Source organism: Nicotiana sylvestris, chromosome 2 (genome assembly GCF_000393655.2).
Source record: "Nicotiana sylvestris chromosome 2, ASM39365v2, whole genome shotgun sequence".
Lineage (NCBI taxonomy): Eukaryota > Viridiplantae > Streptophyta > Magnoliopsida > Solanales > Solanaceae > Nicotiana > Nicotiana sylvestris.
Window position 1 is genome coordinate 51,945,841 of NC_091058.1, and position 16,688 is coordinate 51,962,528.

Genomic DNA, 16,688 nt, shown 5'->3' on the forward strand with positions numbered 1-16,688 from the left:
TCGAGAACTGACGGGGATGACACCGGCCTTTTGCTTCTTGGAATACCAGCTCTCACTGTCTGGTTCGGTCCGCCAGGGGTATGGCTTCCTTCATTAAGCTTTTCGGTGGTTCTTCTGGGGGATACGGCTTTCTTCATCAGATTTGTTATGCTGGGCATAATTTAATGTTCACATGCCTCTTCTTTCAAGATGCGTCTTCTCTTCATTTTGACTCATGCGCTTGAATTTGCGCTGGGACCTCTTGTTGCAACCTTCCGCTTTCCGGTGAGTTGCTGGTTTCAAGACCTGAAATGTAAGGACTAAAAAATATTCCGCTTGTGATACAGGTGGGCGCCTATTTAAAAACAAGAAAAGTATTCCTCTCGTTATACAGGTGGGTGCCTATTTATCTAAAACATAAAAATATTCCTCTCATTATACAGGTGGGTGCCTATCTATCTAAAACATGAAAGTATTCCTCTAGTTATACAGGTGGGCGCCTATCTATCTAAAGCATGAAAAGTATTCCTCTAGTTATACAGGTGGGCGCCTATCTAAAAACATAAAAGTATTCCTCTCGTTATACAGGTGGGTGCCTATCTAAAAACATAAAAGTATTCCTCTCGTTATACAGGTGGGCGCATATTTATCTAAGACATGAAAATATTCCTCTCGTTATACAGGTGGGCACCTATTTATCTAAGACATGAAAATTATTCCTCTCATTATACAGGTGGGCGCATATTTATCTAAGACATGAAAATATTCCTCTCCTTATACAGGTGGGCGCCTATTTATCTAAGACATGAAAATATTCCTCTCGTTATACAGGTGGGCGCCTATCTATCTAAAGCATGAAAATATTCCTCTCGTTATACAGGTGGGCGCCTATCTATCTAAAGCATGAAAATATTCCTCTCGTTATACAGGTGGGCGCCTATTTATCTAAGACATGAAAAAGTATTTGAATTTGTTTCCTTGTTCCTCCGAGAAAATTTGACAACGGCAGAAAAATTTTCTGCCCCAGTTTTGGTGACCTTCTTTGTGGCGTGTCTTTCTGCCATCATCAACCTTTATTTTCCTGTAGAAATCAAAGAAAATCTTGTTAGTTTTAACATGGTGAGTGATCGTGTCACTCCTGCTGGGGGATTTTTTTTCTTTCCCTCTCCCTTTCTCTGCGCTCCCAAAACTGGTTGGGGATAAAGTTGCTTGATGGGGAAGATATTTTTGCTAGGGATGGTTTTTCCATTTATCCCTTCCCCGCTCTTTTGTTTCAAAACATGCTGGGGGAGTCTTCTTCAACTCCAAAACTACTCCCTTAAAAGTTTATTTTCTCTCAGTACTGCAGGGGATAAAATGTTATCATCAGGGGATAACGTTATTGAGGATAGGACTGTTGGGGTTATTTTGCTGCGGATCAATCCTCTCTTTCTCCTTCTCCCTTTCTATGTTGTTTGACCACCTTGGAACTTGGTTAGTGATCTATCGAAGTTCTGTTGAGGATCCTCTTGGAATATGGTCCATAAGTTCCTCAACTGTTGCTTTCCAGCTTTTCCCCATGTTCCCCTTAACTTTCTAGGCCAGTTTGTCATTTGGTCTTGCAACAAACGCCTTTTGTCTTATTGCCTTGTCTTTGGCCTGTCCCCTTCGCATTTTGCTTTGTACCATTTTGGCCACTGGTAGTAAACTCTGAAAAATCCTTCTCAAAACAAATTTCTGGAAAAAGTCCTTTTAGACAAAGAAATGAAAAGATAGAAAAAGAGAAAAATCTTTCTGAACAAATGCTGGGGGAGAAGAAAAGGAAAGAACTTATTTGGACGGTATGACTGGTCCCAACGATCATGTCGTGCATTACGGATTAATCGACCCGGTCTATTTGTATCAATCAATCTTCCTGATGGCCTCATTTGCCGGGAATAACCCGACGCCTAACTTTTGCCATATGCGGATTCTTTCTGCCGATCTCCTCTTGTTGCCTCATAGTGCCCTTCGAGGGGTTTTCACAGATAAGACTCTCTCCTTTCTCTCAGCTCCCGTCGCCTTATGGTGCCTGTGAAGGTTTTTACCGATAAGACTCTCTCGTTTTATTTCTCTCATCTTTCGTCGCCTTATGGTGCCTGTGAAGGTTTTCACCGATAAGACTCTCTCATTTTATTTTATTTTTCAGCTGGGGATTGGAGTGCTGCCGATATGACTCTCTCTGTTGGGGATTCTTTCGGCTATCAATTCATTTCCAGCTTATGATCTTCTTCTTTGCTGGGGATCAGAGTGTTATTCCCGACTTCCATTTGCATTGACTTAGCACTTCTCAGATACTGATCGGGAGGTCTTTTTTGGACATCAATAGGGATTTTTGTGTATGGCTGAAAGGAGAAGGGGGTATCAAAAGTTCAAAAATAATTTTTAGGGGTAAAATAGTACAACTCTTGGAATCAAACTTTCTTAATTGTCGCATTTTATTTGCGCATGTTAATTTACATAAAATACAAAAATATAAATATGCATTTAGGATTTAATTTCATACTTTAGTATTAATTAGGGATTAATTTGTTTTAGAATAGGATATGAAGAAAATGACAAAAATAGTTCACTTTAGCATTTTTATTATTTTAATTGTGAAACGGTCGCAAATAGTTATTAAGTTAATTTTAGGCATTAATTGGTTTTAGTTTAATTTTGCATCTTTGTAAAAATTAGAAAAATAAATACAAAAAATACAAGATTGCAAAATGAAAAATGGAAAAATTATTATTAAAAAGAATATAAAGGGAGTGGTTATTAAAGGCCAAATTTGGGCCACTTTTGCACTTAATCTGTTGGTCCAAACAGCTATACAGTCCAGCCCAAATTCCCCAACCCGGTCCGGTTCCTAACAAGTCCAAACGACGTCGTTTCCTCAGCCTTCATTCACGACCGTCGGATCTCATCAATCCAACGGTCCGGATCTAACTAGGATGTTTGGTATATAAGTGTCCGAAGGTATCCCCCCACCCCATTCCCCATCGTCTTCCTCACCTCCCACAAACCCTAGTTGCGCCGCCCTGAAACCCCTAGGTCGCCGTTGGCGGCGCCGATGCTAATCGCCCCCAAATTAACACCATAGATCCCCCATGAATCCCTCCTTCCATTCCTGTTATTGGTTTCCCTCGAATGTTGCCGGAGCTCGCCGAATCTCCGGTTGAAGTTTCCGGCCAGATCGCAGGTTTATCCAAACCAGCCCAAAATCACACCACACAATCCCCGGACTTCCCTCAACCCAAATCCATGATTATTTTCCTTCAAATCTCTGTGAAGCGGCTCGAATTTCAGATCTAAGAATTTCTGGCCAAAACCCTAAACCAAAATCTTTATGATTTCGAACCGTAATATCCTTAACCATGTGTTCTCTTGTAAGAACACATGGTTAGGGATGTTGCGTGTCAAAAATCTGAAAGGATTCGGACGTCAGTGACTGGCCGGAGTTTCTCGTGCTTCAGTGAGTTTTCCTGTTTCTTTTTACTTGCATGGTTGAAGTTTTAGTTATAGTCTTGATTTCATTAAGTGTTTTGTTAATTTTATGATTTATTTTTGTGTATTAGTATAGTTCTGTCAATTTCTTTTAGTTCTGAATTTGATGTTTGAATGGTCGATTGTGAGCTTATTGGTTAAGAGTTAGTTTAATTTCATTTAATATTGATCGGTAGCTTAAGCTTTGCTTTGATTGATCCTGGTCTCTGGTTTTCCTAGTTTGATTGAGTTGGTGTGATTGAACAATTGGGATTGGTTAGTTCGATTAGTTAATTTCTGAGTTCTAATTAATCAGTCCTAGTTAGTTTTGGATTAATTTAGGGGATTGGTTATAGCTGTTGAGAATGTAGGTAGAATCGGTAACTTTGAGAAGCTTTCAGGGGTAGTTTGGGCATGGAAAAGGGCAATTCTGATAGGAATAGTAATTTCAAAGTAATGAAAGGGCAGTATAGGTATTGCATGGGTAGAAGAATACCCTAGGGCCTTCTAGAATAGGATTTTAGTGCACATTTCAGCACAATAGAGGTGCATACTTGAGTAACAAGTTAGAAATAAGAGGACTAAACTGAAAATAGGGGAGGGACTAAAAAGAAAACCCAAAATCTGATTAACCCTCTTGTATTACCTATAAAAGGGCATCAAGTGCCTTGAGGAAGGGGATATAAAATTTTCAGCCCAAAAAATCCCCACCAAAAGCTTTCCTCCTTGCTTTCAATTTCAGCTAGCATTTCAATTCCAATACTTAAGAAGAAACATCGAAAGATGGAAAAATCAAAAACAGTTTTACTAGTTCATCACTAGGGTTAGTGATTCTCAGTCCTTCCTTGGGCATTCTTCATTCCAACTCGAGGTTCTATTCCTAAAAAGTGTTTGGGAGTGACTAACGACTGATTCAAGTGAGTTTGGGGCCTATTAGTTTGGACTTCAGTGGAAATTTGGGTCCAGCAGGATTTGAGAGCATCTAGGCTCAGCTGTGAGGGCTAGAAGTGCATTTCAAGTGTGTGTTGGACTGATCTGTTGAGTCTGCTTATATTTCTGATTTCTCAAAAGCAGTTCCTGGCCTGTTCTGTGATGATATATTGTTGAGTTTTGTTGTTGTTGCTGTTCAAAGTAGCTGACTTCTTTCCTTCTCATATTTTCCCTTATCCAGGTACACAATTGTACCCCTGATGACTGTGAGCTAAAGTGTGCAGAAATGAATTATGTGAAGAATGAATTTACTTGCAGAATTGAGTTCTGATTTAGCTAATTTCCAGATCTACGTATTCAGTGTATAATTCATGGATATTGTTTAAGTTTTGCTTGCTTTTTGTGCTAAATGGACTATATAAACTGTTATGTTTCGGATTCATGTGATTACTATGAAGTGAACACTAGTGTTAGTTGATTACATGATAGGTTGATAGTAATGTTGGCGTGAATTAACCCAGAAGTAGTTAGTCTGCTTTATGCTGTTGAGATCATGTTTACAGCTTGGTTTTCACCTTAATGATGTCTAAGAACTCATCGGAATATCAGTGGATAAATTAGTCTGTGCATAAAACTGGAATTCAATTGACTAATATCCTTCTAATTCGAGTAGATGCGTATTGTTTCCCCTTTGCTATAATTATTGAACACTTAAAATAATTTAGAGGTAATTTCAGGGGGCGTTTGGTTGAACTAAATCAAGGCCTCGCTGGGTTCAGCGATAAGCCATCTCAGGCTGTCACACGAACTGCCTTCATGAGTTTGGGCATCCTAGGGGATTCGATCCCAGGTGCTGTTATCTGTCACCTGGGCTTCCCTTTCTCCTGCCTGACCGAATTTTTGGGCCATTTCTGAAGCCCATCAGCGGTCCAGCTCATTGTTGAGGTTGGACTACTGAATTTTATTCAGTTTTCATGTAATTAAGTTTTTTTTCCTTTGGGGACATTTGATCAATAGAAAATTGTAGTCACTCTCAAATGGGCCTTTTAATAAATGTTGAGACGAATCTCGCCAAACAAAATCTCGAATACATGGCCTTCATTTAATTAACATGTGACTCCTTAGAATTCGAAGCGTGCCATTTGGTTGAATTTCCATGGCCCTCGCAAATTTAAAAACGCGTAGTTGCTTTAGGCGTGCTATTTAATAATCTACTTTCTTAAACTCGGGTGCGCATTGATGCGACCCAAATCCAAATCTCAACGGAGTCGAAATGTGTCAACGACCACGGGTGCATTGATTGTGACGTGGTTCGAGACCCGTTTTCACGACGTTGCAATTCTTATAATAATAATAATAAAAGCTGTTTGAAATTAAAAAAAAACATAAGCAAAAACATGTTCTGAAATCAAATAAAATCAAATACAACAGTTGAGCGACCGTGCTAGAACCACGGAACCCGGGAATGCCTAACACCTTCTCTCGGGTTAACAGAATTCCTTACTCGGATTTCTGGTTTGCGGACTGTAACAGAGTCATAAATTTCCTCGGTTCGGGATTCAACCGGTGACTTGGGACACCATTAATCTCCCAAGTGGCGACTCTAAATAATTAATAATTGAATCTCGTTCTGATTGTCCTTTAAATGGAAAAACTCCTTTACGCCCTTGCGGTTGTAGATTAAAAAGGAGGTGTGACAGCTCTGGCGACTCTGCTGGGGAACGAACCCAGAATCTCTGGTTCAGGGTTCAGAATTCGAGCTTAGATAAATTGCTGTATTTAATTGTATCTGATTTTCCTACATGTTTGATATTATCCGAACTGTATATAAACTGTGCCGACACCCTTCTCTCTTCACCTCCGGGGTTGTGCTTACTGGTTGAGACTCCCTATTCTGTTAGTGTCATATCTTGAAATAAGAAAGAGGCCGGACAAGTTACGAAGTCGGATGGCCTTTTGGTTCCGGTAAGTTGCCCCCTCCTCGACTCGAATTGTCCGCTCGGGTACACAGTCTAGAACACCGAATCAGGTTTTGAACATAGAATATCGTGACCTCATGCCGGATCCCTAGTAGGAATGCTTATTTGCATCATATTGCATTTGACTTAGGGGACTCAACATAGGGGTTGGGTCCGTCTAGGACTAGCAACCGGAAATGAAAAGACCATCCTGATGCATCCTACTTGCTCTGTACATATACTTGTTTCGAACCTGCATGTTGACCGGTTTCTGAATCTCGGGAATGTTGGAAAATTGAAAAAAAAAAGAAAAGAGGAAAAAAAGAAATATCAGTTAGGGAGTTAATTGATTATTTTTCAATGACCAATTACTGGCGAAACTCTGCCAAAATTTTGAGAAAATAAAAAAAAAGGAAAAAATTTTTATTTTGTTTTACTTAAAAAAAGCAAATAAAAATAGGAAAAGAGTCTTTTATTTTTGGAAAGTTGGTTATTGAAAAGGAAAAGGATAAAAAGGGTCTTTGTTTTAGTTTGAAAAATATAAGTTGTTTCATTATTTGTCGAAAATGAAAAAGACAAAAAAAGAGTCGTTATTTTGTCTTGTTTTCAAAACAGAAGAGGAAAAATAGTTTGTCGTGCCATGGAAAAGGAAAAAGAAAAGAGTCTTGTCTTCAAAAAAAATGGTTCGGTTAATTTGCCCGAACTACGCCGGTTTGATTCTCACAAGATGTGGGATACGTAGGCAACCCTCATCGGGTCCAACCTTTCCTTTGCAAAAATAGCCAAAACATGTCAGAATTCTTATCTTTCGTTATAACAAATTGGGTGATGCTGTTTTGTCAAAAATAGTCAAATGTTCCCAAACGGAACGCCGAAAGGCTAACCTTGTATAGATAGCCACCTTTGGTCATGTTTGCATTTTCTTCGACCCTCACAGCCTTAAGTTTTCGTCCCCGAGGCGTTGAAAGGCCATGTTGCAATACCGGGTCAATTTTTTGATGTGTGACCGGTTGACTTCCGCAGCCTTAAAATCTTTGTTCCCAAAGTGCTGAAAGGCCACGTTTGAGAATCGAGTTCTTCATTTGAAAATATATAGGTAATATAGATAGTTTTTTTCTGAGTCGAATAAAAGTTTTTCTTTTTGCTTAAACGCTTTAATAAATGTGCAGGATGAGCACAATGATAAATAAGCCCTTTTCAATAATGACCAAAATCCCTTTTGAGCTGCAATTATGGTGGAATGACTTAGGCAAAGAGGGGCAAGACGAAGTGAAAAAATATTTGAAAGACCTTCCGGATTTATTAAACATTCAGCCTCGGGGGGATATTATTAGGGCATTGGTCGCCTATTGGGATTCGGCACATAATGTATTCCATTTCTCAGACTTTGAGCTCACCCCGACATTGGAAGAGATAGCGGGGTACATCGGAAGTGATCAAGCTCCGTTGAGGTTCAAATACTTAATTGCTCCTAGGGCCATTACCATACACCGGTTCTTGGATTCCTTGAAAATACCCCCAACAGTTCATCATCCAGATTTTGTAAAGGGTTTCTGCAGTTTCCGCTTCATATATGATAGATATGGCCACGTGGGCGGGTTCAATAATCCAGACTTTAAGCTATACAGTAGAAGTAACCGACAAAAATGGGAGGAACACAGACGGGTGGCTTTTATGATGGCCTTTTTGGGCCTCATAATATTCCCAAGGAAAGATGGTAATATTGATTTGAAAGTAGCGGGGGTCGTCAGTACCTTGCAGACCATGGGGAAAAGCACTTTAGCACCTATGATCATGGCTGACATCTTCCGAGCTCTCACTGCGTGCAAAGCTGGGGGCAAATTTTTTGAGGGATGTAACTTGCTGTTACAAATGTGGATGACTGAGCATTTGTGCCCTCGCTCTCAGCTATTGAGTTATGGTTCGGTTGAGAAAACTTGTATAGGTGAATTTTACACAAGAATCAAAGGGGCTAGTCTACCTGAAGGAGTCACAGCCTGGATATCATTATTTCGAAACCTCACTGCCAGCCAGATACAGTGGGTGCTTGGCTGGTTGCCTGTCGAAGAAGTCATATATATGCCAGCAGCCCGGCCGCATTTTTTGTTGATGGGACTTAAAAGCATCCAGCCCTATGCACCATATCGGGTTCTGAGGCAACTCGGGAGGTATCAAGTAGTACCGAGAGATGAAGATCTGAGTACCCAAGTGGTCGAAATTAGTCCTGACGGTCGGTTCCCCGAGGAAGAGGTTCGCCAAATCTGGAGTGAGTGTCAACATTTGATGGCGAACACTTGTGTGTCTGATAGGGTCAAAGGGGAAGTTGCCCCAGGTTATCATGATTGGTTCAGAGGTGACGTGGCATGTGAGAGACCGTCTAAACGACCTCATCTCGAAGATTTCGCCAAGTCATCCCAAGAGCAGTGGGACTGGTTAGCAAAGGAAGAAGGCTATCGAGTTGAGATTGGTAAATTGAAGCAGCAAGTTGAGAGTCTGAAATTCGAGAACAGTGTATAGGTTGTCGCGGATCAAGGTGAAAAGAATAGACTGGCTCGAGAAAATGAAGCACTTAGGGCCCAAATCCGGCAATTGAAGATAACCGTCGATAAGCAGCCGAGGAGCCGATCTGATGAGCAATTGATAAAAAGATTGGAAAACGAAGTCAGGGAATGGCGGGATGAATTAGAAAAATATGAGAATGTCATGGCAGAGCTTAAAGCGCAGTGGGCTACGAGAACAGAGGAGCGTCGCCAGTACTTGAATCAGTTGAAAATGGACCATGAGAAAATTGTTGCCAATTTAAAGAGAAAAGTGGTTGCCCTTGAGGGTAAAGCGGTTAGGCAGGCTAGAGATTTTGAAATTAAAAGTGGACACTGTTACGACTTGTTGGCCCAAATAGAGGTAGAAGTGCAGCAGTTGCAAGATCAACACCTGCAGGACTCTCGAGCTTTAAAGACGTGCAGCGATCAGATAAGACGTTTGCTTATAGAAAAGAAGCAAACAAAAGACAGGATTAGAGCCATTGCTCATGCCATTTTTAGGAGATGCCGGGTTTGTAAAGACATGACCTATACTACTTTTGTCTCAAAAGTAATGATCTATGTGAAGCGAACCATGAATGAATTAGAGCATCTTGAAAGAGATTTGGATCCTAGGCCCGCGGCGAGGCCGAACAACGCCCTGCGGATACCTAAGTTTGAAGCACTAGAGTATGCATAGTCCGTGTCTGTAATTTTCTACCATTTTGAGTCAGTCTTTCGTATGTCTGTTATCTTTCCAGGTCAAGTACGTCTGCAGTCTTAGAGTCTGTATTTGCTTTTAATTTGCGTCTATTAGTTTCATTCCGAAAAGTGTTGAGTTTGTAATAGTTTGTTTTAGTAATGAAAATTGAAAATTTCAAAAAAAATTCTTATTTCCGCCCTTTGTTTTTGCATTTATTTTCATGAACTACGCTTGGTCTGATTCGTGCGGGGTCACGATACGTAGGCAATCTCCATAGGATTTGACCGTAATCATAAGGAAAAAAGAAGGGAAAAGAAAAACCAAAGAAAGAGAGAAAGAAAGAAAAGAGCAGAAAAACAAAAAGAGAAATGAGCGGGAACACAAAAGAGAAAGAAATAAAAGAAAGAGAAGAGCACAAGAGAGGGATGAGGTGACGAAATTTGAAAGAAGGGTAAAAAGAAACAAGGAACAAAGTGTCGGGATGACGCATGCAATCGAGCAAACGCATACTAGAAATGATTAACTGTACAAGTGCATTCATGCCAACGGGCGGTTGTTAAATCTGTTAAAACTTAATCGCTAACAAAGTGGTTGTCTAAATATGTGAGTTCAGGCAGGTGGTTAGTTGATTGGCAATTCTGGAAACTCACCCGTACAACACCCGGTCCAAAGATCAAGTAAAAATGACAGGGCAGGATTCGGAAATCAGCATCGTAGACCCTTCAAATGAAGTTGAGGTAACAGATGTGGGTGCTATGAAAGAAGAGATGAGGAAATTAAAAGCACAAATGGTTGAAATGCATCGGGCATGGTCTCAGGGACATCCGGCACCACTATATCCCGCTAATCCATCTTACATCCCACCCCTGGCTCAAGCTCAGGGGCCCACCACTCCCCACGCATCTTCAGCCTTCCCCTATCATGCCCAGGGTTATGGTACCACTTCATACGCTCCCCCATCTCCACCCCCCAAACAGAACCCTCCCCCACCCATGGTTCCAGTCTTTGTGGCACCTCCCCCAGCCCCATTACATAGATCGTCCAGTGAGCTGCTACTCCAAGCTCACGACACCCAATATTACCCTCCCGAACCCACTTTCAAAGCTCCTAAGCCATATACCTATTCTCCCTATTTTGAAATCCCGGGAAAGGTTGAGAAACCGGTTAAGAATACCGAACAGGAGGAAGTGATCCGTAAAGTCAAAAGCCTAGAGCAATCCTTCAGGAACATGTATGGTTTAGGTAACCAAGTCAGCGTCGCATATAAGGATTTGTGCCCTTTCCCTGATGTTCAGTTGCCTGTGGGGTTTAAAATGCCGAAGTTTGACTTGTATGAGGGTCACGGTGACCCAGTAGCCCATCTGTGTGGCTTTTGTAGCAAAATGAAAGGTGTTGGGAGGAAGGATGAATTGTTGATAGCATATTTCGGTCAAAGCCTAAGCGGATCCGCACTAGAATGGTACACGAGACAGGACCCCGGCCGATGGTATACATGGGATGACTTGGCACAGGCATTCATTGGCCATTTTCAATATAACCTTGAGATAGTCCCCAACCGTCTGTCATTGTTGAAACTGGAAAAGAAGCCTGGGGAAAGTTTTAGAGAGTTTGGTTTCCGCTGGAGGGAACAAGCAGCAAGAGTTGATCCTCCGATGAGGGAGAGTGAGATGGTAGATTACTTCTTGCAAACATTGGAACCTACCTATTTTGGTCATCTAGTGACATCTGTCGGAAAGTCGTTTAGTGAAGTGGTAAAGATGGGAGCCATGATTGAAGAAGGATTGAAATCTAACAAGATCTTGAGCTACTTGGCGTTGAAAGCAACCACCCAGGCCATCAAAAGTGGTACTGGTGGTGTGCTTGGAAAGAAGAAGAATGAAGAAGTTGCTACGGTTGAAGCTAGTGCTTGGTCCAGGCCCAACAACCCTCCACTCTACTGCAACCAACCCAGACCCCACCACCCAAATTACCAATATACCCCATACGGCCCACCGAAACACTACTATCCACCACCAGAACCACACTTTTCTATCCACCACGCCCAGACCTACACTCAGCCTCCGGTGCACTCGCAATGGTGTGCACCAAATCCCCAAAACACACATCCACCCCCACAAAACACCTATCCACCTCTCAGGGAAAACAGACCGGGAACCAGTTTTCGCCCAAACCAAGCTTTTAGAAGTGAGAAGGCCCCAAACAGAAAAACATTTACTCCGCTAGGAGAATCTTACACTGCTCTCTTCCATAGATTGAAACAGTTGGGAATGTTGACCCCAATTGAGTCCAAAACACCAAACCCCCTTCCTAGAAACCTGGACCATTCTGTTAGATGCGAGTATTGCTCAGGGATGCCGGGGCATGATACTGAAAAATGTTGGAAGTTGAAAAACGCGATACAAGAGCTCATTGATAATCGCCGTATTGAAGTACAGGCTCCAGAGGCCCCATACATCAATCAAAATCCGTTACTAGCGCATTATGAAGCCAATATGATCGAACTGATACATAAGGGGACAGAGCCTAAAAAACCCTCGCAGGTGGTTATGGTGATCTGTTCTACGGAAGCCCAGGTCAAAGAAAAGACAGTGAGCGCAAGGCCAGTGGTTCAGTTAAAAGCAACAAAAGATAAGCCAGTGTTGGTAATGGGAAAAGGACCATTTGTTGCTGCAAAAAAGCCAGAGCCAGTCAAGTTAGTAGTACCAGGGTCATCATCTGCACCCGTGGTTGTTATGAAAGGGGCCTACGTAGAACCAGTTGTCATAAAACCAGTAGTCCAGTTACCCGTGGTTGATAGCAAAGTCGTACCGTGGAAATATGACAAGGTAGTGGTGACATACAAAGGAAAGGAAATTGAGGAAGAGAGTTGTGAAGCACAAGGACTAACTCGGTCGGGACGTTGTTTTTCCCCCGAAGAGTTGAGAAAGGCTAAGTGCGCTAAAGACAGTCCAGTGCTAGTCAAAAAAGCTGTGACGGAAGAAGAGGCAGAAGAGTTTCTGAAAAAGATGAAAGTGCAAGATTATTCCATTGTTGAACAACTGAGAAAAACACCGGCCCAAATCTCGTTGTTGTCGTTATTGATTCATTCTAACGAGCATTGCGGAGCTTTGATGAAGATATTGAATGAGGCTCATGTGCCCGAAAATTTCAGTGAACCATCTGGAGACAGTTGCCAACAAGATCTTCGAGGTAAACAGGATAGCATTTTCTGATGATGAATTGCATGTGGAAGGCACATAACACAATAAAGCTCTCTATTTGACGGTCAAGTGTGAAAGTTCAATGGTTACTCGGGCACTGATCGATAATGGGTCGAGTGCTAATATTTGCACGTTGTCCACATTGAACAAGTTGAAGATTGATGATGATAGAATCCGCAAAAATAGCATTTGTGTTCGAGGGTTCGACGGAGGGGGAACAAACACAGTAGGGGATATTGTACTCGAATTGACTATTGGCCCAGTCGAGTTCACTATGGAATTTCAGGTGTTGGATGCTGCAGTGTCCTACAATCTTTTGTTGGGTCGACCATGGATCCACGCGGCCAAAGCAGTGCCTTCCACACTGCACCAAATGGTCAAATTCGAGTGGGACAGACAAGAAATTGTGTTATATGGAGAAGATCCCACATGCGCCATGAGTGATGCCATTGTGCCCTTTATAGAAACCGAAGATGATAAGGGACCATGGGTTTATCAGGTCTTCGACACGGTCCTGGTGAGCAGAGTGCCCGAGGGTAAAAGTATTCCATGTCCCAGGATGGCAGCTGCGACAGTCATGGTAGTATCAGAAATGCTGAGTAACGGGTTCGTGCCGGGGAAAGGTCTGGGGGCTAAACTTCAGGGCATTATTCAACCTGTTTCTTTGCCCAAAAATCTGGACACCTTCGGATTGGGGTTCAAACCAACAGCGTCAGATGTTAGAAGGGCCCATAAATTGAAAAAAAAAAGCTTGGGTTCTTCCCAAACCAATTCCACGCCTGTCCAGGTCCTTCGTCAGGCCGGGTATCAAGAAACAGTCATTGGCAAAGTTGTCAGGTTCACTGATTGGGGCAGAGGGGAACTTGGATAAGGTGTTCGAGAGAGTATTTGCTGAAGTGAACATGGTTGAGGCCAGGGAAGGGTCAAGCGGAGCAGATATACAGTACATCGGACCACATGCTAACATCAACAATTGGGAAGCTACTCCTCTTCCAATTCGGAGGGAGTCGTGGTAGTGGGTTTTGTTTTCCTTTTGTCACCTGGATTATTCCAGGGCTTGTAATCCAGTTGCTATGTTCCGTCCGTTTGGATGAGTTAAAACCTTGTTATCTTTACATTCAATAAAATGCAATTTTCTTTGTTCCTAATTTTGTTTCCATTTTTCTTTTCTTTTGTACAGTTCTTTTTATGCTGATATCAATGATATGACATGCATGAGGAATCTTCGGCCCAGTTTTAAAAGCCAATCTAGCTCGGAAGTAATAATACAAGAAATCGAGTGTGATGATGGGGTGGATTGTAACAACGATGAAGCTTATGAGGAAATTAGTAAAGAATTAAGTCATTTTGAAGAAAAACCCAAACCTAACCTAAATGACACAGAAGCAGTTAATCTAGGGGACCAAGACAATGTGCGGGAAACTAAAGTAAGTGTTCATCTGGAGCCACAACTCAAGGAGGAGATAATTAAAGTATTGCATGAGTACAAAGATGTTTTTGCATGGTCATATGATGATATGCCAGGTCTAAGCACTGATTTGGTGGTTCATAAATTACCCACTGATCCGGCACTCCTCCCTGTCAAGCAGAAGTTGAGAAAGTTCAAAACGGACATAAGTGTGAAGATCAAAGAAGAGATTACCAAGCAGTTTGAGGCAAAGGTAATTCAGGTTACACGATACCCCACTTGGTTAGCTAATGTTGTGCCTGTGCCGGAGAAAGATGTCAAGACCAGGGTGTGTGTCGATTATCGAGATCTTAACAAGGCAAGTCCAAAAGACAATTTCCCACTACCCAACATAATTGACAATTGTGCCAAACATGATATTGTCTCTTTTGTGGATTGTTACGCGGGTTATCATCAGATTCTAATGGACGAGGAAGATGCAGAAAAGACGGCATTCATCACGTCGTGGGGAACATATTGTTATCGGGTCATGCCGTTTGGTTTGAAAAATGCCGGGGCAACTTATATGAGGGCCATGACAACCATATTCAATGATATGATACACAAATAAATCGAGGTATATGTGGATGATGTGATCGTGAAATCTAGACAGCAATCCGATCATGTCAGAGATTTAAGAAAGTTCTTTCAAAGGCTTCGCAGGTACAATCTTAAGCTCAATCCTGCAAAATGTGCTTTCGGGGTGCCATCTGGGAAGTTGCTGGGGTTTATAGTCAGTCGGCGGCGGGGTATTGAATTAGACCCGTCGAAGATCAAAGCTATTCAGGAACTGCCACCTCCAAGAAACAAAACCAAGGTGATGAGTTTGTTGGGAAGATTGAACTATATCAGCAGGTTCATTGCTCAGCTCACGACAACTTGTGAGCCAATTTTCAAATTGTTGAAAAAGACGCTACGGTCAAATGGACTGATGAATGTCAGGAGGCTTTTGATAAGATAAAGGGGTATTTGTCGAACCCACTCGTGTTGGTCCCGCCAGAACCAGGGAGGCCCTTAATTCTATATCTGATGGTTTTAGATAATTCATTCGGGTGTGTACTGGGGCAGCACGATGTTACGGGCAGAAGGAGCAGGCTATCTACTATCTCATCAAGAATTTCACATCTTACGAGGTTAAGTATACTCATATGGAAAGGACATGTTGCGCCCTAACTTGGGTGGCACAGAAGTTGAAACATTATTTGTCATCTTACACTACTTACCTTATATCTCGCTTGGACCCGTTGAAGTATATTTTTCAGAAACCCATGCCCACAGGGAGGCTTGCAAAGTGGCAGATCTTGCTTACAGAGTTCGACATTATCTATGTGACACGGACTGCAATGAAAGCACAGGCACTAGCCGATCATTTGGCTGAGAACCCCGTCGATGAAGATTATGAACCTTTGAAAACTTATTTCCCTGATGAAGAGGTGATGCACATTGATGAATTGGAACAAGCTGAGAAGCCGGGATGGAAACTTTTCTTTGATGGGGCTGCAAATATGAAAGGCGTGGGAATAGGAGCGGTACTTATTTCTAAAACAGGTCAGCATTACCCTGTTACAGCTCGGCTTCATTTCTACTGTACGAACAACATGGCAGAATATGAGGCGTGTATATTGGGATTGAAATTAGCTATGGATATGGGTATACGGGAAGTCTTGGTCATGGGTGACTCGGACCTACTGGTACACCAGATTCAAGGAGAATGGGAAACACGGGATTTGAAGCTTATACCGTATCGGCAGTGTCTGCATGAGCTTTGTCAACGGTTTCAGGCCATAGAATTCAAGCACATTCCAAGGATTCATAATGAGGTTGTCGACGCTTTGGCTACTTTGGCGTCGATGTTGCACCATCCAGATAGGGCTTATGTTGATCTATTGCAGATTCAGGTTCATGATCAGCATGCTTACTGTAATATGATAGAAGAGGAAATTGACGGCGAGCCGTGGTTCCATGATACCAAAGAGTACATTAGGGTGGGAGTATATCCGATACAGGCCACCGGTGATCAGAAAAGAACGATTCGGTGATTGGCAAGCGGGTTTTTCTTTAGTGGAGGAGTGTTGTACAAATGAACTCCGGATCTCGGGTTGTTAAGATGCATTGACGCGAGACAGGCTACATCTATCATGACTGAGGTACATTCTGGAGTTTGTGGACAGCATATGAGTGGGTACGTTCTAGCAAAGAAGATTCTCCGAGCAAGTTATTATTGGCTCACTATGGAGTGGGATTGTATCAGTTTTGTGCGTAAATGTCATCAGTGCCAAGTGCATGGAGATTTGATTCATTCTCCACCATCAAAACTACATACGATGTCCGCGCCATGGCCTTTTGTTGCGTGGGGCATGGATGTTATTGGGCCAATTGATCCAGCAGTGTCAAATGGGCACAGGTTTATTCTGGTAGCTATAGACTATTTTACCAAATGGGTGGAAGCTAAGACGTTCAAGTCTG